Source organism: Bradysia coprophila (assembly GCF_014529535.1).
Source record: "Bradysia coprophila strain Holo2 chromosome X unlocalized genomic scaffold, BU_Bcop_v1 contig_26, whole genome shotgun sequence".
NCBI lineage: Eukaryota > Metazoa > Arthropoda > Insecta > Diptera > Sciaridae > Bradysia > Bradysia coprophila.
The window spans coordinates 2,791,175-2,816,264 of NW_023503313.1; the positions used below are offsets into that span (position 1 = coordinate 2,791,175).

Below are 25,090 nucleotides of genomic sequence, written 5' to 3' on the forward strand. Positions count from 1 at the left end.
TATGGAATGGGAATAATTACTCATGGCGAACCATGAGTCCGTGAGTATGCCGTCAAACACACCCTCAAATGCAGATACTTTGAGGTACAGCTATAAACTCTCTAAATGACCGTCTTTTTCTAATTTTTTTATTTCTCTTACTTCTCTCATTTCTCTATATATTCGTTATGGAGAAATGAGAGAATATGGAGAAATAAGAGATTTAGAAACAGACGGCCATTTAAATAGTTTTTCACTGTATTTAACTCATGATGAACTTTATCAGATTGTTTATTACATTCTTAGTTAGCGACCATCCTCCTCCTCAATTCTTGAGTAACAATGTTCGAGAGAACGATGGAGGCTATTAAATACGCATTGAACAACTTGTTTCAACCTGTAACAGACGGCAAGCATATGACCACTATTAGTATCGGGTCTATTACTTAAACCGATCAAAGTATTTTCAATCTTAATTTCAAATCTTGTACTTCATTTTTTTGAGAAAATAACTAATTCTTAAAAGTCAATCATTTGACCTCCACATTTAGCTAAAGTTCAAGAAGGTACGTACAACTGCTCAGGACGTGAGAAAGAGCAGAGATTCTGTTTTTTAACATTTTTGAGAACGGCCTACACTCATCTGTGATCCACAACAACGACAGAAATACGCCACGAAGTCTGACTAGGGCTATTATACATAACACAAGATAATAGTTAAGCTAAAGAAGTAAAAGATTTTCTGTTCAAAACTAGACTTCTATTTAAACAAAAGGAGTAACAGATTAAATGGAAAAGTTGAATGTGCAATGCATTTTTCGAATATAACCATAACCATGCATAAAGTGTAAATTAATTCATTATTCAAGTGGTATCGATATCCCTACCAATCATGCTGTAAAATACATGTATAGTGGAAACAGACTCTACTTAAATTACCAGCAAACACCATATCGTTATAATCACAAACGAAACCATTAATTTTAAATCAAATGTTCATTTGCACTCACTTTAATTAAGTCAGAATGGATGATGTAAAAAAGCTACGAACAATGGGGTTCTACACAAAAAAAACGAAAAAGAAATGTCAATTTGAACGTGATCAGAATTAGTGAATACGTTGGGATTGGGAATTATAGAGACGCATATCAATTCAGTTTAGGCGATTCTACTTCAAATGTAACGATAACCTTATTCTTTGTTCTGGCGCATAAAAGAAATGATGTCATGGATGTCGTGCTGATTTTCTTTTATCAAATGGAAGATTTCTACATCTCTTGTTCCCAATGGATTCCCATAAAATGATGAATAATGATGATATAAATTTTCGAAAATACTTCAACCCCCATAAACTTTACTGCGTAACAGACACACACATCTATATATACAGAATGTCTATATTATTACATTGCGTGTACGATTAACTAAAACTGTTGTATCCAAAAACCTTTTTTGCCCCCAGTCCTAATTATATCCTTTAACAACAAAATTTGTATTATGATTCCTTTTTTGTGAAATCCAATATCCTGCATCATGACTCTTGAAAAGACAACTAGCACACTTTGGAAATCTTTTTTTACGTGCCGAATTTTCTACTCATTGCCTTACGTATTGCGGAGGGTAGAGAAAAATGTTTCGGGTGAAATTTTCAAACCGTAAAAGTGGAACTATTAACTGTTTAAATATTAGGCTGTAGGCTGTAGGCATTGAAGCGTAATGCGGAAATCAAATACGAATCTAGTTAGACTTTATCCAAGCATCTGGGTTTAAATGCGAACGTAGATTGTACATTCATTCTCTATATTTTTTTCGGCGAATCAAGTAGATTTTTGGAATGGAGTCAATGGATTTTTCCGACCCACTTCAGTTGAAGTGAGGATGCATTAAGCTGTTTGTCATGAAAACTATGTTTAAATGCCAACAATCGATATTCAATTATTCTATCCATTTGAATATATTGTATAATATTTGACTCACTGGAGTAAATGTTAAACCGTAAATCGGAAATTTTTATTTCGCATAACTGCATATCATTCGAACTGGTCAATTGGGTTGTTTCAACGTGATCAAAGCTATGCTCACATTAGTTCACATTTAAACTGTCAAAAGTCAATATTGTTGTCACGAGATAACTTTTAAAGTATGTGATTGGTTGGTCCGCTACATTTTGGCACTTTAGAAATGATTTCAAAGTATTGCCTTGGCTTGTCATCGGCAATAAAATGTAATTTATTTGTACGGCTTATCACACAACTAGCGCAAACAAGAAAATTGGTATAGGCTTCGAGAACTTGTAAAATCCATTACTTAACTCGGTATAAAAATGAATAGTCGGCTTCGCCTCGGATCAACAAAATTCAAACGAAAACTCAACTTTTCATTTTTATCCCTTGTCTTGTTATGTAAATAACTAAGACGTACCCATCAAATCGAAGGTAAATAGAAATAGTTGTCATATATACCCGAATCAAACGTACTGGCCTTCCACTCAAAATGATTAGCGTTCCATTCCTGGGTCAGCCAAAATTCTAGATCGCATATCGTATATCGCATTGTTAACGGCCTAAAATAACTTTAGTAATTCCAACCAAATTTGGGCAGTCGTTTAGTGGATGCGATGACCGTATCACGTAACCCAAATACGATGAATTTGTGTACATTAGTCCAGCCTACATTTAGGGGAGATTTAAGTTATGCACCTAACTTTCTCCAGAAAGTATTTGCATGCTTCGAGTCGTGGTTCGGAAGTCGGGGTAAGCACTAATGAGGCCTAAAGAAACAAATACGAGGCCCAACTTAAATTCGCCATCGATACATACCTGAACCTAATCTTATTTTACATCTTACTGCTTTGTCGATATTAATCAAAAGTAATAGTTCATTGACGATTATATAAGGCGGTTTTAGTCGATGTCATTTCCTTTTCTCTGATTTCATGTAAAGTAAAATAATTGAAAACAGTTTAGAGTTTAGCGTTGATCCCACTCGTATCCGCTATCCAATCACATCCCAATGTGAATAAAAATTAATTTTTTCATAGCAAAACCCTATGGACGTTTTTTTGTGTGTATAATTTACTTTTTCCACATCACAAACACAAAAACGACTTTATCTCTTTATTATCAAGCACCAAAAACGCTCCCACGTCCTCACAGCAACATAATACCGAAATGGTAAATTAGTTGAAGAACTCTGAATGTACACACTCTTGACGAACGTTTTGTCCACTTTTTCTTTCCTTTTTATTTTATCTCGTTTAGCGTTTCATATACAAATATCTACTACATCCCATGTTTGGCTTTCACTAAATGACCCCATTCTAAATGGAGACAGTGTCAAAAAAGACTTTTGTTTTTTTGTTTTCCTTTGTGTGTTGGTTTTTCTGTCGTTAGCTCAGCCATAGTTACCATAATACAACATCTATATTTTAGTTGAGCACATAGTGAATAGCATTATCAATCTTCCAAAGTTGGCACCACACCTGATTAGACCCATCTCTCTTGTGTTTGCTAGCTCAATTATACTATGGGCTTTTAGCTCGTGTGTTTGTAACAATGACGGTAATTAGGTTTTCTCGGAAGCATTTTCATTGAAGAAAACATAATATAGATTTTCATCAAGAAAAATTTCTATGTTACTCAAGCTAATATGACTCAGTAGATTTACCAGATCCAGAAATAAATTCGGAATAATATCCTTCAAACCTCATAAAGAAAACCATCATTATGTTCGCTGGGTATATGGTGGGTATCTATATATATATATATATATCGCCACACGGCGATTATATATTTATACAACGCAAACACGAATATTCACAGAGCATAAAAACAATTTGGTAAAAGGTGAGATAATAGATAATAGATGAAGACATTAATTAAAAATATGAATTACCATTGTTCGTTCTGGTGAAGATATAGTTAGTGGGTTGATGAAATTTTCTGCAAATGCATTGAAACAGAGTGATGACTTGGGGCTGACAGTTGGTGGGAGTAACAAATTATTCGCTGGAAATTTTATTGTTCAAATAGGTTAATGGTTTTTTGATCGAGTGCTTTCAAAATCCGCTTAATATTATGTGTATATCGGAGCTATACAAAATGTTATGTGTGATATATAGTACGCCGTTTTAATAAGATTATGAAAAAAGCAATTTGAGGAGCAGGGACAGCAAAGAAATTTGTTGACTGTTTGTAAGTTATATTTATCTTTTAGTGGTGAAATAAATATCAGTCAAAAAACCCTTAAAGGGTAAATGTGACGCAAGTCCTTTATCTTACTTAAAAAATAACTGATATCGCTGAGGGGGACGCAATGTGCGCTGTACGCAAATGTTTTATCACCAAAAAAATGAACTCAAAAACATTTTTGAAAGAAAATTTTACAAGACAAAATTTGCGTCACAAGCGACAGATCGTCGGAGCCGAAGGGGGAAAAGTCAAAAAGTTGCTGAAAATATGATCCGCCGTTCCCATTTTTTTAAAACTTTTTTGATAGTGGACTTGCGTCACACCCGCTTACTAACGTGCGGGCATGATATACAAAAAACGTCTTTTCAATTACGTTTTCTCATTTTCATCGCTTAGGGAAGAAAGATCTTTGAACGACTGATAAAATTTAATGGAAGTCGTAATAGAAATAATGAATTCGTCTTGCGAATAAAACATTTAATTTTCTTGTCTGCTAAACTTATCATATTTATGTGTTTAACGCAGACGTGTGTTTGTTTGCAAAATTCATAATCCCACGTCTTAGAGAACCATCTTCTCAAATCAGTGACAAAATGTCAAACTTTCGTTGCATTTATTGAGAAAAACATTGTGGATTGGTGATAACAATACATTACTGTCTTGCTGGGAAGGTTGTTTTTCGAGCCGAGGGTGAGGAATAAATTTTACACATCTAAACAAAACATTTATAAACAAGACACAAGCAAACAAATGATTTTTTGATGCACATGATGTGTATTGTCAAACTCATCCAGCTGCCTTTCATCTTATGCCTAAAAAAGCATTTGCCACTCGGTTGCACAATATGTAATTGTTCGTCCTAGTGAAGTAGAAGGCCGCAGTTCGAGTGTGAGAATACACATTGGGTGCCTAATAATGAGCACAATTTACAAACTTTAGATATCTCTGTTGCATAAATCGTGCACTTCAGCAACTTAACCTCAACTTTCAGATAATTTTAACTAAAAATTTAGAAAGAAACTTGTTGTAGCTTAGGTTATGTTCATCTCTGTGGATTAAATCATCGTCTCGTCGTTCGTGTTGTCAAAGTTCGGGTTTATAGTTATTTTGAACAAATCTATAGACCTAGATGGATCCTATGGATAAAGACAGAACTTTTTGTACGGTGAATTTCTTTGGCAGTGCCAAAGTCAAACAAATGACACAAATTAAACTTCGATAAAATTCAAGAAAAATAATTGCCAAAACAATTCTTGGTTCTCTAGCTAGCTTCTCTTCGCATGCCTTTAAAAACTAAGACACAAACATAAATACTAATCTGTAAAACTACTTTGGTCCATAAATTAGTATGAGCAACCCGATTTGTCATGCTAGTGAAACATAGCGAAGCACAACAGCAAACTTTTCCAAATATTGTGATTACAATCGCTAAACCGAACTGGTGTGCATACGTTATTTTGCACCAGCTGGTCACATACAATTCCAAATGGGACCAGCTGGTGCAAAATAACGTATGCACACCAGTTCGGTTTAGCGATTGTATCTCGCGAAAATTCTCAAAATGGGAAATACCTACATTGTGTTAAGGACACAAATGGTACGGTGAGTTTAACATCAGTATAAGAAGTATGTTGTTCCAGCTCTAAATTGAATTAAACTCTATAAAAACAAACAAAATTTCTCTAAATAATTTGGCCAATACTGTTATGAAAATTGATATTTATTGCATAGAAATATCTCTTCCAGCTTGTTAATCTTATTGACCACAAAACCAATAATGTACAACAAGTTATGCCCGATAGCATAAAAATAAAATAAAAATTTAAACATAAGATACATGGACAGGATACTCACCAAATTCATTTTTTTTTCTCAACTGCTTCTCGTGTAAGGATACAATAAAACGAGCTTTTTTTCTTTCATTCTTTTTTAAACAAATCGATCACCGTCGTTTTTGCAAAATAATAAATAGGAATAAAACGTAATATATACAACTAAAGTAACCATGTGATACAAAGTGAATGGATATGATGGACGTGACATGTGCGGTTATTTTTATAAGCTATGAAAAGAACTTTAGGAAATGGAAAAATAAATGTTTGAAAGTTTTATGCGCACACAATTCCACCTTGCGAATTGCTACAAAATTTAGCAGTGACCAAAATACGTGTAGTAATGTTATATATGTGCTGGTAGGGATATCAATCATAGTTGGAAATGAAAATGTGAACGAACGTATACATGTTTTGCGATACATTGTCAATATTAACACAGACGTTTAGGTTTATTTCAGTGCCTCCTTTTATGGGCACTTGTACCATTGACAGTGGTGCTGGACACGAGTGACATGATAAACATATTTCGCGGTATAACTGAATTGGAAGTGAAAGTTATGTAAGTCGCTGTGCTTGAACAGCCAGACAGAAAGTTATCTACGTGTTTCGTCCTTAAAGACGATTTCGAAAGTTTCTTGTTTCACGTACATTAATGGCCTAAACTTAAACACGGCACCGAACATATCCAAGCCGATGATATTAAAAACATAAAATGTTTTTAAATTATTAAACTCGATACTTACTGGACGTGGCAGTCATTGGAGTGTAAAACAAATTTAAGAGTCATCAGTAAGTGACACATATTTAAGGCACTATTATGTATACGATTCATTTTTTGCAACGGGAAACATCGAAAAAAAAACAAAGATTGTTTTGTTGGGTTGAGCGTTATAACAAATTTTTTGTACAAATATAAGTTAGCTGTCGACCGTTATTACTGTTTACCAATAAGAAATTCAAAATATCACTTCTTATGATAACTACCGTTATTATAAAAGTAAATACCGATAAAATGTGTGTGTAAATTGGTAGTGTGGGATTTTGGGATTTTTAGTTGGCTTTACCATTTACTTTTTATTGGTCGTAACGTTATATTTTTTGAATATACCAAATGTGTGTTGAGTTGGTCTGGTGGGCAAAGGAAGTGTTAGATTCGAATTTTCAATTGGTAAGTCGAGAAAAGCAAGCGGTATATTTTTCTGTGTGGATTAGTCATGTGTAGTGTGCAAAGAAAGAGTAAATTCAAATCGAAGCAAATTACAAAAAAATCACTCGGATCACTCGGCGTGGTACAACACGGTATTCAATTCGTAAAAAGTCGAATATAAATCCCTCGAATATAATTTCCCATTGTTTAACAGAGATACAAAGTTGTGAATTTAGTAAAGATTTGAACCATTGTTGACAACTCATCTTATTAAATAGCGTAGAATTTCTCTGTGGTGAAATTTGGGGCTTTAGGATGTCCCAAGATCTGAAAAACGTAATTTCTTTAATCCTATAATGATATCTGTAGACTCGTAAAGAGTTTAAACAAATTTAATTTAAAAAAAAAACGAAAGCTACTTGTTCACCGCCATAGTTTTCATAAGAAACGAGAAATAGGCTTGCAATAATCGAAATCGGCGTAGCCATCCAAAAGTGCACATGAATTACGGAAATTTACTATCAAAATTTAGATTTTACAATATTAATGGAAAAATTTTGGGAAAATTTGGTCCATATTTGCTGAACAAAGAATTGATCTGACAGTACTGACCACATTTGCACGAGCCAGACTAATTACGGAAATTATTTTTGCTTAAATATTGGGTCTAAAATTATTGGTACGAATTAAATAAATTGCGTTGTGCAGTTCTTACCATTCTCAGTACACTAATCAAACTAAATTAATTGACTGGTTTGAGTCTTTGCTAAATTTTTAGATCCATTCATACAGATTTTTATTACACAACTGTAAAATGAGAAAAATTAAAATTGAATAAAATAATGTCTATGGAATGGTGCACTGCGGTGAAGCAATGGCTATAATTTTCCAGTATGCATACATGCTCCTTTAAGTTCTGATGAATTCTTGAATTCTTAAGCTCAAAAAAGCTATCGCTTTTTAGTGAAAGTCTTTCTTAATTTTGACAAAAACATGCGATCTAGCAGAACCAGCGTACATATCACAGTATTCATATGAAGTGTATCTCCTACTCTTAACAAAAAAAATCAAAGCAACAAAAGAAGTTCAATCCATTAAAAGGCACTCTTTAACTCTACAATACACCTTTCATCTTCTTTCAAAATGTTACGTATATTTTTCTCAGCACAGGCAACAGGCTCTATATATAATACGTATGACTGCGACCAACACTTTCAGAATTAAAAATTCATAGGAAGCATTAAAAATTGCTTTTATCGGCGTTTCTGATAGAAGTACAGAGAAACCGAAAGTAGTTTTCTTCGATATAAGTAACGAAACATGGTTGTTTTCAGCACTAGATGTAGAATGTCGATGTTTAGATGTTTAGCCGAAGGCGATATAAGAAAACTTTGTGTGCAAAAAGAAAACGTTTCGTTGAGCGAAACGAACGAGATTTTGCAAAGGAAACGTTCCCTTGCATTGCCGAAATGTATGAGCCACAGTTAAGAGTTCGAATTCTGCCTAGTTTCTTATGAAGTATGGTGTAAAGGAATGTAGTAACGGAGCCTGAACGTCACTGGTTGCCGAAAAGTTATAGATAAAGCCCGCCAAATAGCCAGTTTATGCAATTCCGTTGCGAAAAGTGTACTTTTCCATGTATGTTTTGACTGGCACATGAGGTCGCTTTTTACATATCAATTTTTACTTTTCGTCACTCATTGTAAACGTAACTAAAAATCCTGAGGTCACCAAATTTTAAAAACTTCCAACGTTAAAAGCAATCGGCTATTGGTCACAGTACAGTGCACAAATCGAGTGAAATATATGTTATATTTTGCATTGCGTTGTATGCAAAACGTTGTGAAATGGGATCGCCTTTGTCAAACGATGTGGTTGGTCAACATCTAGGGACAGAAACCATGTCATTTCACAACTTGTTTCCTAAATAACTTTTTTTTTTTTAATTTCCAAGTTGACGTTGTTTATGAATTTGCAGAAGATAAGGATTCTCGGCAATCATTTGAAATTTGAAATTTCATGATGCTGCTGACATGATTTCTACACATCAATCAAGTTGGAATAAGTAATTGCACTTTTAGTGGTGCAACTCCATATATAAGAAGTAGGACAAAATGAGTACAGTTCATTGTGTAATAAATAAACGGTTCAACTGCTTCCCCTTACTTTTTACTACATGATTCTTCTTCCTTTGAATTCACGATTTAAACGAATAAAAAAAAATAAAAAAAAGAAAATTCTTTAGTTAGGAGTCTTTAGTCAACCGGTATACGTGTTCACAGTACCGCGGCGGAAAGTAACATCACATAAAATTAGCATTTACCATTGTACAAATGAACAATAGACGAGGGCTATAAAGCGTGTGGTTTAACAAAGAATAATTAATGTTTTCAAGCACATTATATAATCCAACAACACAAAGAAAGTAAAGAAAAAAAAAATTAAGAAAGGACTAAAGGAGCGCCAAACACATAAAAAATAATAATTGTGTAATCTTACAATAGCGCTCTTCTGGGTGTTTTTAAATAATTACATGGAATCTCAGGATACAATTTAAAGTCAGCCCTTCTTCTTCTTCTTCTTTATATTACAATTTATGCTGCCGGCTAAGTTTTCCACAGGATTCGGTCTTTCATTTAAAAAAAATATAATTTTCTGAAGGACTACAAACAAAAATATACCAGAGAAATTCACCTCCCACTCTTCCTATATTTTATAACTTTATTCTTTTTTTTTTCTCTCTGTGAAAAGCTTTTCTTTATGATGTCATCAGCTTAGTATCCATTTTCTCCGTGTGTACCGACCGGAACAATTTTTACTTTTATCAACGACATCGCATCGTCCAAGTTATGCGATGAACAAAAAGTAATATTTTTAAGTATGGACACAAGCAAAAGGTATAAAGGGACACTGGAGAGATCATTCGAACGAAAATATAAAATTTATGAATTACTCGCTTTTTTTATCCCGTCTGGAAATGGGAAACTATGCTGTGTATATGGAAGGGGGGAAACAATTTATATCTTATTCTTTGATAAATATTTAAACTCCGTAGCAACAGAATAATTTGTTTCGTATATACATTAGAGATTACATGAGTCTTGAAATGTTCGATACATGAGTACACTCTTATACCTACACACATATGTTGGATCTATGTTTATTGAAATAGAATTTCATACTTTGAGTCAGCTTTATTCAAAATTGAATTACGTCAAATCGATTGATCAGGTTATACATACAATGTAGAGTTAACATATTGTCATCTAATAGTCTGTTAAGACGTAGAATGTTAACTTGTAAAGGTAAAGACGTTCGTCATGACGTTCGTAGAAACTCGTCGATGCATACCTCCAACCGGAACTTATACGTGTAATGTTTGCAGGTCAGTTCATTTACATGCAACTATTCAACGCCTCTATTCAAAGCACTAAGCATTGTAATAGAATTTTTGGTGTGCCAATGCATTGCTCTATTTAATACCACTGGTACCATTGGTGTTAATGGTATTGTGACTAATACCATAAATGGTTTTAAATGGAGCTTTACTTTGACACACTAAATATTCCATTACTATGCTAGATGGTCTGCTCTATTTCAATATGTTCATTGTGTGTCGCTATAGAGTGCAATAAATGCTTATATAATTTGAAAATAACAAGATCCGCACTGAACCAGGGTGATACTTAAATGATTTCAAATCTCATAAGCATTCCAAATTAATTATATAACATCCGTAACGTAGAATCGTTGTGCCGACGTCTTTATCGAATTTGACTCAATTTCCCTCATTTACTTGAAAAGGAAATTAATGTGGCAACATCCAAATGGGAGAACATTTAAACACATTAGATTCATCACCTTTCTGTATTGGATTCCTCATAGCACTGACAACTTCGTTTAAAAAAAAGAAGACTCATCAATTATATGTGTCCTTTCGAAATGTTTGCCGCACAAGCCCCAGTCCGAATCTTTCCCTTTCTTGAGAAAAATAATAGTAATTAAATTGCAAAGTGTCATGGGAAGATATGAAAGAAACACGTACACCAAATCACCAATAACGTTTTTAATGAAAATATCACATTCCGGAAAATAATGTTACACAAATGACTTTTAAATGACTATGATATTTATAAGTTTTCGTTTGCTGAGTGTATGAGTTTACCTGCATTCAGCATAAAATACATATATACCAAACCCTCAACTTTTCTTAAGTGAGCTACAAAAGTTTTCTCCTCTATATAAATTTTGGGTAATACGCTGCATTCAATGGTTTTAGTTGATAGTAATTTCCTTACCGAGACATATCTAAATGAATTAAGTTATGCAACTCAATTATTTGATTGAATATATTTCAATAAATTGGGTTAATCGAACTGAAATAATTATTGATTAAACGATTTAGTGTTTAGGGACGAAAGTTTTAGTTCAGCTTTGTGAATGTATCTGATAGATGAAACCGGTAATTAGATTTTCCAATAATTTCCAATAAAAAGTAATAATAAAATAATCGCTGGTCTTCCTCACAATTATATCACACGCTAAACCGTTAATTTCTAGATTATATCTGTAGAGTAAATAAGTACCATTCACCACTCCATAATATAGCACCGGCATTAACAGCAAATCCCACCCCCAAAAATCACATCACAATGCGATTTTGGTTAACTCGATTTGTGTGTTACGTACGGGATTCACTTAGATTCACTTGTTGTGACTTATTCAAATATGTTTTTGCCGTCGACAAATAGCTGCATTTAAAAAGAAAAAGGAAAAACCTCACAAAAACCTTGCAGAACGAAATGAAAGTTGATTCCTTTCACAGCAGCGTGTATGAAGTAGATGTTACGGAATTTTAATTTTACCCCGAAGATTAAGCATACTTGAACCATAAATCGAAGAGTACATAATCACACTCCACTTGTGAAGATAATATTGTCGAATAACATATTCATTTCACCTTCTGATATACAGTTTACACACAGAGGTCTGTCGACTACATCCGTTACGAAAAATATTTCAAATTTAAATAATTTCCATCTAAAATCAGCCCTTTTGAATATTTAAAATCCCTTAAGGCAACACAGATCAATAACAGATTAAATATCTAAAATGTAAATAATTTTTTTTGCTCCTCTGTTATTCGCGCTGTCGATGACGAAAAATCCCGTTAAAGGGAAATGGTTCAGTGTATATACATGGATGAATAGTGTTATGATTTCTATAATGAAGTTGCTGTAAATGCGATCTTAATTAATGATTATTTGTATTCAAATGTTCAGCGTAAGGATTAGGGATGGGGATTAGCGATTATGATTGGCATCTCTAAAAGGATTATTGCCTCCGTAGTTTGAGATTCTTGTCTGGCTTATTATTATTGCCCTTATTGCATTAAAAGCACCTTCACCAGAACGTTATCTTTACGCATATTAATTTTAAAGAAATGAAATACAATGAAAATCTCATGCCAATTTATTTCTTGTCGGGACTAACTTAAAAATTGTAATTAGTTATTGCCGACATTATTTTAAGCCTCTTGTTTAGCGGTGGGCAGGGGTCCGTTAACGTTATAGTGTGTCTTGTCATCATTTTCCATTTAAACGACAACAATAATGTACTTTTGAGACAAATAATTTGAAGATCTACTCAAAATAATGTTTCGTCATTTAGATCAGCCAAAAATATTGCATATTGCAGAAACCACGGCCTATATATCAGAAAAAAAAGAGTTTCCTCTACTGTTTAGGAAACTGTGCCCGTTGTATTGCCCTTACATATTTTTTTCTTCTTCAAAAACACCTTTATTGGTATGGATAGTACAATCTTAACTTGACGTTAAATTTATTACTACCGATGAATTGTACTAATTTCTTTACGAATGCATCGAAATTAGTAAAACGTGTGCGGGGTTGACGATCCATTGACCGGGCTCAAATGAAGTGTTCTGATTCTTCATTACGTCAATTCGTGTGGTTTGAGTCGGTTCAGCCTCCTTACTTCGCTTGTGATGTCGAGCAGGAGAATGGCTTCTATGTTGGTGTGGTTTAACAGTCTAGTTTCGTGTTTGATGGCATATTCTCGAATTACTTCGGCTACCCATTTTATTTCTAGATCTCTGTGTATTTCTTTGTTCGTCACAAAACGGTATGCGTTGGTGATCATTCGTAGACATTTGTTTTGGCATGTTTGGATGACTTCGATGTTTGATTTTTTAGCGCAGCCCCAGAGTGCTGCACCGTACATTCAGATCGGTGCTAATATTGATTTGTAGATCAATCTCTTTAGAGAAGTGATGAACAGTTGCTCCTAACGTTCGAGCGTAAGGTCCTTCGTACTATTTTCGGAGCGATGCGTGAAGGCGAAAGGTGGCGGCGACGATACAACTTTGAATTGAAACGTGATTTTGGCGAGCCGGATATTGTGGCAGTGGTGAAAGTCCAACGGTTGAGGTGGGCAGGACATGTAGCACGCATGGACAGGAACAGAGCCCCCTCAATGTTATTCCGAAATGATCCAGAAGGGCGAAGAGGAGTAGGACGCCCTAAAATGCGATGGATAGATGGCGTCGAATCAGATCTTCGGGCGCTGGGAATAAGAGGTTGGCAAAGTGCAGCGAATGGCCGGGCACGCTGGAACCGGATTCTCGACCAGGCCAAGGCCCACAAGTGGCTGTAGCGCCGGTAAAGTAAAGTAAAAGTAAGTAGATCAATCTCTTGCAATACAGGTTCTGTTGGGAGTTGCATCCAAGCAGCCAGTACATTTGTCTTGATTTCAGTTTAATTTGTTGAGCTTTCTGTTTCACATGATGTTTCCAGTTTAATCTGTTGTCCAAATTTAGTCCCAGATATTTTGCTGACTCTGCCTGTGGAGCTGGATTTCCATTTAGGAAGATGCGGAGATTGCTGTTTATATGTCGCAATGTAAAAGTGACGTGGTTGGATTTGCTCTCGTTGAGTTTTATTTTCCAATCGGTGGTCCACTGATTTATTTTATCCAATGATTCTTGCAGTTTTTTAACAGCCTCACTATGAGATGAATCCGTTGCCATAATCGCTGTGTCATCAGCGAATGTGCCAATGAAAGAGTTCTCTGAGACAGGTATGTCGGTCGGCAGTGTATATCGTGTAAAGGAGAGGAGCTAGTACGCTTCCTTGTGGTACTCCTGCCAAGATTGAATAGTAGTTGGAATAAGTTTCTTCGTCTTTCACACGGAATTTCCTTTCCGACATATATGATTCAACCAATTTACAGTAGTTTTCTGGAAGTACTTTGCTCAATTTGTAAATGAGTCCTTCGTGCCATACTTTATCATGCCTGTGATTCATCTAGAAATGCTGCTGGGCAGTATTCCTTATTTTGTAGTAGTCAATCTATGAATTTGCTCTATTGTTGAATGTTTGTTTCTAAAACCAAATTGGAAATCAGGGATTTTCACAAGAGGTTTTATACGTTTGATCAGTAGTTTCTCGAAAATTTTTGAGATCGTTGGCAGGAGTGAAATTGGTCTGTACGATGTTACTTTCTCAGCTGGCTTGTCGGATTTTCTCAGCATATTTACTTGTGCAATCTTGAAGCTCCCTGGTACACACTTCAATTTTAGACAGGCGTTGAAAATATATGTGATCATATACATCGCTTGTTTTCTCAGTTCTTTGAATACACCTGGAGCAATCTCATCTACTCCTGGTGTTTTTTTTTTGTTTAGCTTGTCAATTTCCGTTGCGAGGTATTTTGCAAAATATTCCGTTTTTTCGCTATCCTTCCTTATCCATTTTCCATTGGAGTCTTTGATAGTTTGGTTTTGTACGCACGGTCGCTTGAATTTTCTTGTAGCTTTCCATAATTAATAATCATTTTCCTTACCCGATCCCAAATTACTCAGATATTTATCTAAACATTTTTTTATGCAGTTTTATGAGTTTGTTGACTTTGTGGCTTATGTGGTTGAAGTAATTTTTGTCATTCCGATTTCCGGTTCTATGCCAGTATCTCCGTGCTTTCCTTCCTTCTTTCTTTGATTAAGTCTCTTATCTCGGCTGGATAATTTACTTCTTGAATGGGTTTCGGTTTTAATTTCGGTGTTACTTTTCTTGCTGCATCTTGAAGCAGGCTGATGAATTTTTCACACTGTAGATCAACTTCCTGTTTTGTTTTTAGGCTGACGTTTAAGTTTATTGACTCTTCCACTATTTTCCTGAAGAAGTTCCAATCTGTTTATTTGTTAGTGAGATTTTCCTTTTTGTTTTTTAGTACAACTGATGCATTGAGGGTCAATAGAACCGGCGTGTGATCTGACGTTAGATCAATAATGTTTTCCAATTCCACGTTGTTTGTTGAGATTCCTTTAGAAATGAAGAGGTCCAGTAGATCTGGTTTTTTTTTGTGTCTGTGGGCCAATATGTGGGCCGTGGTGCGGAGTGGTAGGTACAGTTTTCCTTTTTAATTGCGTTGAGCATACCATTACCCTTAACGGGAGTTATTAGTCTCGATCCTTTATGCTGTGTGTTTGGTGTTGAAATCTCCTCCGATGATGAATCGTTGTCCCATTTTTTTTTTGAAGATTTCATTCCATCGTAGATATGTATGAGTTAGTTTTGGATGGCAGTAAGCTGCTGCAATATTCACATCCTGATTGTTGAAGTGTATAGTTATAATAGTTGCTTGGATTGCGTTTCTCGTATATCTTCTTGTTTATGATGTTTTATATTATTTTTAATGATAATTGCTGATCCACCCCTCGCTCTATCTCTAGGATGAGTAGTCCAGTGAATTTCATATCCATATAATTTTAGGAAGCTTTTGTGAGTAAAATGTATTTCGATCTATTATGTGCATTCACAATATCTGTTATATATTGATTCAATGTTTCTGGATTTATACTAAGGTTAGATTTCAAAATTGTTTTAGCAACGAATATATATGCATGATCGTGCATGATGCTCATCTTTCAAAGTAATACCTCATCACAATGATTCGTATTTCAAGAAAATTTCAAGAATTAAATGTTGGAAAATTAGTTGCCTCAAGTGAAATAAAATCATTCAGTGCACTATTTCATGAGAAATAAGAAAATACCTGTTTCACACAAAATGACAAGCAATTTAACATTTCATAAAATTTAAATATAAAAAAAAGGAACCATATTCTTCGTAGCTTCTTTGAAACGTTAAAATTGCGTATTGAAGCTACGCAGACTAACTTTTCCTTTTCTGTATAATATTTTTTAGTTAATTTTTTTTATCGTGCTTTATGTAATTAGAAGTAGGAAACTGTAACCTCTATTTTTTTATTGAAATAAATGGAATAATAATAATAATATTGCAAGCACACAAAAAAAATTCTTTCTCACACTAACTCAATTCAACTTATATCAAAATGAAAATTCAGCATATTTCGTCATAAATACTAAAAATGAAAACCATACCAATCCAATTTGACAAAAAATAATGTGTTGATTGACCAACTGTCGCTTCGATGAAATAATTACGAATTGAGTTTCATAAAAATCGATTAAAAACGGTTGATTTTACGATTTGCTCGCATAAAGATGTAAAATGGATGTCCATCAGCATAAGTTTGAGACATTTGCTTTTCATATTTAGCTTCATAACGTTCAATCACTGAATTTATTATCAAAAGTATCATAATGAGATGCAGAAATATACATACAAATATAGCACTTTGTGCATAGTTCCACGTTATTTATGATCACTTAGTTCATAGATATATGTGTCAAAAAATAATTGTTCGGATAATACGTTATATAGCACAATTTTTGCTCACTAAATTATAAATCGTCTGTAATTTTGTTTACGTCCATTCGTGATCTGCGAATTGTACGCAAAGCTACTCTCTTTGTATGCGCTTTATACACTTTCCACTACTGCTGCGATTATAATTAAAACTGTAAAAACCATAGATTGATGATCTTTTAAGTTCTCGATAATTTGCACATTAACCGAATCTGAATTACTATTTTCGCCTTTGGCAGCCGATGTTGCCTTAGGATTTTTTTGAGTTACACATATTTCTCGTTTAACATTGAAGTCAGATTTTTTTTACTGCATTATGCACTATATACTTAATTCACACTGCACTGGCAAGAGTCGCCATGTAATAAGTGGTTGGTATAATAATAAACCTCTCTGTCTGACTGCTACTATATATCTTATTTATTACTGTTATTATAATTACGATGAAACCTCTTGTCCTTTGTTATGCTTACATATAGATAATGATTCATAGATAGCAATGTGCCATCACACTCCCAAACCACCGATACCTCCGAGTCCTCCACCAAAACTTAATCCACCCAAAGAACCTAGATGCAATACACAATTAGCAAACTTCATCGCTTAACTTTGATTTTTTTCCTTTACCAAAATTACTAAATCCTCTAAAATTGCCAAGACTACGACCTAAACTACTAAGTCAACCACTATGACTGAAGGAACCTCCGAATCCTTTTCCGAAACTGCTGAAACCGCCCTGTCGACCACCAAAACCTCCGTAGCCGAATTGAGCGGATTCTGATCGATCCAAGTCAAGGTCATCTGATAAGGAATGGTGATCCGGTGAATAGATAGATTGACGTTTATTAGCTTAGCTATAAAATTTCATTTTACAATTTACAATCTCACAAAAAAATAATTATTACTTTAACTTTAACTCACGTTCATATTGCAATATCCGACTTTACATGCTCAATTATCAAACTTTTAAACCGGAAAACATTCCGTTCGTTCTTTATCTCACTTGGCAAACTATTAAAACACTTTAAACCCTTGATCATCATCATGTTGCTCGTCGACGCTTTGTTGGTTTGTATTATCCTGAAGTCGTGTTCGTTGCGCAACCAGTACCGTTGTGTGTCGCCTACGAATGTTGCCAACTCGCATATTTGTTTCGGCAGCAGACCATTTTTTAGTTTGAAGATTCTTGTCATCGTCATATAGATTCGCTGTTTTACGCTCATCAAATTTAATTGTTGCAGCATTGATTGCACACTTGTATATTTAGAGCATCGCAGGATCATCCTCATAGCTTTATTTTGTTGCTTTTGCATTTTGTCCATGTCACCTTGGCTGCATGTGAATAATATTGAAGGGCAGTACTCGAAGTGCGGTGCAACTATTGACTTGTACACGGTTGATCGACCTTGTAGAGTTAACTGCCTGCTGATCCTTGACATGAAACTGATTTTTTTAGCTACTTTTTTGATTATATAATCCACATGTTCGTCCATTTTCAAATCCTCCCGGATAACCATTCTTAAGCTTTTGACTCGTTCGACCAACAACGTTTATGCCATTGATTCTAATTGGTTCAGCAGGAAGAGCTCTCGATTTCTTGTTCAGAACCATGTATACAGATTTCGACAGATTTAGTTTCATTTTGTTTAGATTCGGCCATTGGTTTACTCTTTCCAGATCCTCATTCATCTTTTGTATGCCTTCAGCTAAGTCTGTGCACGTAATATAGATTGTGTTGTCATCGGCGAATAGGACCAACTTTGCATGTTTGAAGCAAGACACTATGTCATTGATGTATATCAGAAATAGGTCTGACGCTAATTCCGATCCTTGGGGCACTCCGTGTTCTGTGTTCATCGTGTCTGACATTTCACCACCATACCGAGTGTTTTGAGTACGGTTCGATAAATAAGTCTGAAACCACTGATTTGCGTTTCCATTTATTCCGTATTTTTCCATCTTCTTCAGCAACCGACACCTGTCTACTGTCTCAAAAGCTCTTTTGAGATCCAGAAAAACGGCTATAATTATTTTACCTTGATCAATATCAATTTTCCACTGTAGTAACATGAATTCTAAAGCCGATTCACATCCGAAGCCCTCTCGAAAACCAAACTGTTCGTCAATTATTAATTCATTGTTGTAGCAGTGTCGCTGCAGTTGATCCTTCACAAGGCCTTCAAGCACTTTTTCGTAGGTCGGAAGTGTATTCACTGGTCGAAATTAATGTCCGTTTGATGTTCCTGGTATTTTTGGTATCGGGTCAACAATTGAGTTTTTCTACTTTTCAGGGCATGCTTCACTAAGAGACGAGTTGTATACATCCAGCATTGGCACCTCAACAATTGGCCACGCATCTATTAGCACTTGTTCAGAAATTCACTGTCACTCAAACTTTTAATGCTTAACATGGAGCGTATCAAAGATTCACTGCTTATACAGTCAAATTGCAACGTGTTTCTGGCCTCTCTAAACTTTACGAACGGTAACTCATTTTGTGCGGCAATACTGTCAATTATCTCATTTATGCTTTCAATGTAGTACTTATTGAACTCGTTTGCAATCGTTTTATTATCATTCACTTGCACGCAACGCGTTTCACTTGCAATGATAATCAAAGGCTTGAGGTTCTGACTCAATAACTTCATTTCTTCATAATTATCATGCCTGCACGTTAGTAAGCAGGCGTGACGCAAGTCCACACTACAAAAGATGTAAAAAAAAAATAATTTTAATTATTATCCAGCCCTTTTTAAAAACACGTCCGATCAGCACACTGACTGACTGACGGACTGAATCAAAGGTGGGTTCTACAGAAAACTAATGACAATAAGAGTCTCATGGTTTAAATGTTGCTAAATTTGTCTTACTTGTTTCCACATATTTAAATGTGGGATGATTAGCACCGTTAACCAATAAAACACATCCACACAGAACAAAAAGCTGCTAGAACATCAATATTATAAAAGTGAATCTTTTAATTTTATTAAACCAGCTAAAAATATCAAACCTTTATCATGGTGTTTATTTTAATAACTTTTAATACAACGAATGACGATGACAAAATGTACACGAGTTTTAGGTGTTAGTGCAAATCTAACTGTTATGTTTATGATAAAAGATCGGCAACAGCAATGCATTTTATACGTCGGCTGTTACACCATGTCAGCATTGCTTCGATATCGCAATTATATTTTTTTTAATACCACCGATGGATTTGGTGAAATCACTTGTATCAATATAGTTAATAGCCTTTAAACGAGTTGCAATTGCTGGATAGTTATTTTATGCACTGAACAGTCGGCAAAAATATTAGATTTGACTAAGTCAACGTAACTGAGGTCTATCGCAACATTTCACGAACGTTTATACCAGCGGGCAGCTGCCGAAAGTCTGGAAGAAAGTGAAAGTTATTGCGTTTCCGAAACCAAATAAACCTTGGAACGATCCAGCCAACTACCGTCCAATATCTCTCCTGAGCTGTGGTTTAAAGCTGTTTGAACGATCGATATTGGCTAGATTCGGTGATTCTATCAACAACACAATTCCGAAGGACCAGGCGGGTTTCCAAGAAAATCGCAGTTGCTGTGACCAAGCTCTGACTAACTATATTGAGCTTGGTTTTCAAAAAGGACTAAAGACTGGCGTGGTGTTTTTGGACCTAACGGCAGCATATGACACGGTTTGGAAGAGAGGACTGCTCCTGAAACTTAGCCGAGTAATCCGATGTAGGAAAACTCTCACTTTGATATCGAACATGCTGAGTGACAGGTGCCTGCAAGTCGAGATCAACGATAAGACCAGCCGCAAACGCATTCTGAACGATGGATTACCACAAGGATCCGTTCTGTCCTGTATACTCTATTGCCTTTACACCAGCGACATCCCGAACACAAAAGCGAGAAGGTTTATTTACGCGGACGATATTGCCATTGCTGCTCAAGCCAAGAAGTTCGAAGACTTGGAGAAGGATCTCAGATCAGATCTACAGAAAATGTCCTTCTACTTTGCTAAGTGGAGACTCAAACCAAACGCAGGCAAAACGACATCGATTACATTTCATCTCAACAACCACCAAGCCAATCGGAAGTTGAAGCTGAAACTAAATGGAAAGAAAATTAGGCACGACAAGTACCCGAGAAATTTGGGCGTTATTGTAGATCGCAGCTTAACTTACCGACCACACCTGGAGAGCGTGCAGAAAAAACTGAAAGCCAGAGTCAACATTGTGCAAAAACTTACTGGAACGACGTGGGGATGTTCAGCGAAGACTTTGCGTATATCTACGCCAGTGTGGATGAATAGTTGCCACACTAAACTCGTTGACACGAAAATCAATGTCGCGTTGAGATTGATTTGTGGGGCTGTACAACCAACAGAAGTGGAATGGCTGAGCGTTCTCAGCAACATTGCTCCAGCACACATTTTGCGGGAAGAGTCGGCACTGAGAGAATGCAGAAAAATTCAATTGTACACGGAGTTGCCCATCCACAATGACTTGATTTCTGCACCTGCAAATCTTCGACTGAGATCACGTTCACCTTTCTGGATTTTTTTTCGCAACGCTGGCAATCAAACTGACCGAAAAACTCGGTGGAAGGAATGGTGGAATGCCGCAACAGTACAAAACAAAGAGCTGATAAATGATCCGACAAAAGAGGTGGATGGCTTCAACTTACCTCGGCGCACTTGGCTCCGATTAAACCGAATTCGAACAGATGGAATATTATAGAATCGCCGCTTTGTCAGTGTGGTGAATTACAAACAATGAAACATCTGGTGGAGGAGTGCCCTAAGTTGTTAGATGAATTCTTTTGTTGCATAGTTAGAGTAGTTTCCCGAATATGTCTTGTTCATTTCGTAGAAACTCATTAGGTATGTTGTTTTCCGTTGTTTTCGACCTTCTATTGTGAATTTACATTTTTGTTTGTTAGTTCACATTCGACCGATGAAAAAGTTCAACTTAACCGATAAAAAGTAATAAAATAACTACTAACCGATCATTTGGGGGATTCAGGCATTACCCTTCGCGATAATATTCACCAAGCGTTGGATGAAAGGTTCTAGTCTGTCGTGAGGCAGATTAGTTTAAAAAAATACAAGTAAACGCTTTCAAATTCAAAATATTATTTTTTTGGACACTCTCACAAACATTATGATTTACAATTATGTATATGTCCTGGTGTCGGGGGCGTTGGACGTGCTGTAGTCGGAGTTGGTGTTGGAGGTGTTGGACGTGCTGTAGTCGGAGTTCGTGTTGGAGGTGTTGGACGTACTGTTGTGGTTGTAGTTGTAGTTGTTGTTGGAGGACAACATAGAAATTCGCGTCCTCTGTCTTCATCGCAAAATTTTATTTCGTGAATTATACCATGGCAAAATGGAGACGATGAACAACGAGTCCAATGACAATCGTCTCGCTGCTGATATGAGGATGCAACACAAATCAGCACTGCAATGAATTGAAACAAAAACTTCATTTTTTTAGATTGTCGATTTCCTGTATATTATATGCATGAACTTGCAAACCAGTCAAATTCACTGATAAAATTGAAATTTTCTTTTGATTTTGTTCGATATTTATAGCACAATTTTCAGTCCTTTAATCAAAATTGGGTGTGTGCTCGTTTATTTATTCACCTGTGTAAGGTCTGGTTCTTCGTTCAGTGATCTCAGATAATGCGTTTTGTCACCCGTAACAGTCAACCAAACTCAAAAGCAGAAGAATTAATCACAGACTGTAGTCGGATGTGGATGCATATTTTGTAAAGTTCGTGTACTTCAGTTGATATAACAATCTTTTTAACGTTGCGGCCTTAGCAACGGACTACTCGTACATACCTAAATCTCGATGGTGTTAGGACCATCGAGAGTAAGAAAAGACAAACACAATGGCAACGCCAAGACAGAAACAGAAAGCCAGAGTCAACAGGGTAAAGAGGGAAGATTGATGTACACAACATCAAAAGAAACTGTTTCGGCCTCAGGTTACAATAATTGCCCTAGGTCAGCGTGGTCTGACCATCATCAGTTGCTTTTTATTGCACCTTTTAGCAAGACAGTACATATTAACGCATTCGAACATGTAAGGCGTTATAAAGGTAGTTTTGACTGGTCAGTCACGCATAAATCTAATTGATAGGAATAAAGACTAGGGAGCAATAAAGCAGACAAGACAGCAATGGGAGATACATTCAAATCAACAAAACATCGACCTCACTCATATCAGCCCATTTTGCCTGCCCACATAGCATCCATAAATCTTACCTTGGGAATTCTTGATTCTGACAACACTCAACGAACGGAACAGTGTGAGGCTCCGCGCAGATGCAGCCAGTACAAAATTCAAATGAGCAGATTCCCAAACGTCTTCCGGGAGGCTTTCAGCAGACCAGTCCTTCAAACACCAAGTCATTCAATAAAGGGCAAAATTCGAACGAGAGAATTCCTTTTCCTTACTTTTAACCACACGTTAACACGGCTTCAGATTTGGCTTCTCTTTCCAGATCCAACTATGCGGGCTTTCAATTTTCTTTTCTTCTTTCTTTTTTCTTTCAGACTTTCAAATGCACAAACGATCAACGCGATTTGAAAAACACTTTTTCAGTTACAAAAGCTTGCTTTATTCTGTTCACACTAACCTACCCGTTCTTAGGGTAGATTTGCTGCCTAATGCTACCCTTAGTACTTGTTTAATTCTGATCGCAACCGGAACCTAAATAACCGAAAGCTTTTGATCATAATCAGAACGAAAACAACTGAATTATTTTTTGAAAGGGTTTGGTACGAAAGCGATTGATCAGATTTATGACTGTGATGCCATAAATCTACCAAAGAATTCTTCGAATCCATTCACGTCCACCGTTCCGACCTCGTCGTCAACATTGTCGTTCATTGTTGCTAAAACCTTGTCTACCAATAGCAGATCATTTTCTTTTCGATTTTCCTTCATTTTCCGGGCAGGTAGATTTCCTTTTCCACTTTTCTTAGACACATTTTCTTTCCTCTTTTCGTTGCCAGGCAAACGCTCTTTTTCTTTTCCCTTATTTCTCTTCAGTTTTTTAAATTCCTGATGTGTTGAACTGTTGCCTTCTTTTTCATTCTTCGAACGCTTCAAAATGTTTTCTTTTTCTTTATTTTTATTTTCCACTTGTAATGAAAATAGGTTGGCCAGGTGTCCTTCTTGAAACCCTTCAATCAACATTTCATTATGTGCGGCGAAAAGTATGCATATCATGAGGGATCAATTTTGTGATACGAGCCGAACTAACGAGTGTGTGTTTAAGCGCCAAGGTTTGAAAACTGTTATTTTGACAAGGGTAGAGTTTGCATATCCGAGCCGAAGGCGAGGTATGCAACTACCCGTCTGTATAGTCCTTTCCGGCATAAATAAGTATAACTATACGCTTTCAGATGCAAAACGATAGAACTGGTCTTCTCAGCAAAGTAAGCACGGTTCATGTGAAATGTTAACATGAATACTTAGCTGGCTGTAGAACTCGTTTTTCGACTCAAAACTTTTTCATTCAAGAAACGTCCCATACCAAGCAGGACAAATAAACGACTAAATTAAAATAAAAACCAACTGAGCTGGATTCTGAATAGAAAAACACAGCCTTTAATCCAACCAAACTCTCTTAATGTCTACAGCAACACTCCGTGATCGAAGTGCATCAAAACTATTACGGAACGTCTTAACCACTTCAATTGAATCACTTAACTCATGCAGAGGAAATTTAGTAAAGTGCTTCATTAGATCCGTATTCGGGGTCTTCATTTCGGCCTCAATAGTTCTTGAAATTGAAATTTTCTTTTAATTTTGTTCGATATTTATAGCACAATTTTCAGTCATTTTATCAAAATTGGGTGTGTGCTGGTTTATTTATTCACCTGTGTAAAGTCTGGTTCTTCGTTCAGTGATCTCAAATATTGCGTTTTGTCACTCGTAACTGTCAACCAGACTCACAAGCAGAAGAATTAATCACAGACTGTAGTCGGATGTGGATGCATATTTTGTAAAGTTCGTGTACTTTCGTATTCACTAAGTTGGTTGGTTGGACTTTTTAAAATTAAATGGAAACTTTTAGCTCTTATTTAAAAATGTGAGTTGAAATTGCGTGTGTAAAGGAATGAATTTATGTACATTAATGAAATGGACGATCCATGTAGATCCATGTAAAAATTGATTAA

At 35.7% G+C, this 25,090-nt stretch overlaps 2 long non-coding RNA genes across 2 annotated transcripts in view; one reads left to right on the forward strand and one right to left on the reverse strand.

The window, feature by feature from the left end:
- LOC119069306 overlaps window positions 1–25,090 on the reverse strand; it is a 481,283-nt gene that overhangs the window by 424,785 nt on the left and 31,408 nt on the right. The gene's annotated exons all lie outside the window — the stretch shown is intronic.
- Window positions 13,441–20,993, forward strand: LOC119069296. The gene is made up of 3 exons (XR_005086295.1): window positions 13,441–13,749; window positions 13,803–13,822; window positions 20,983–20,993. It is a non-coding gene; the product is annotated as an uncharacterized LOC119069296 (long non-coding RNA).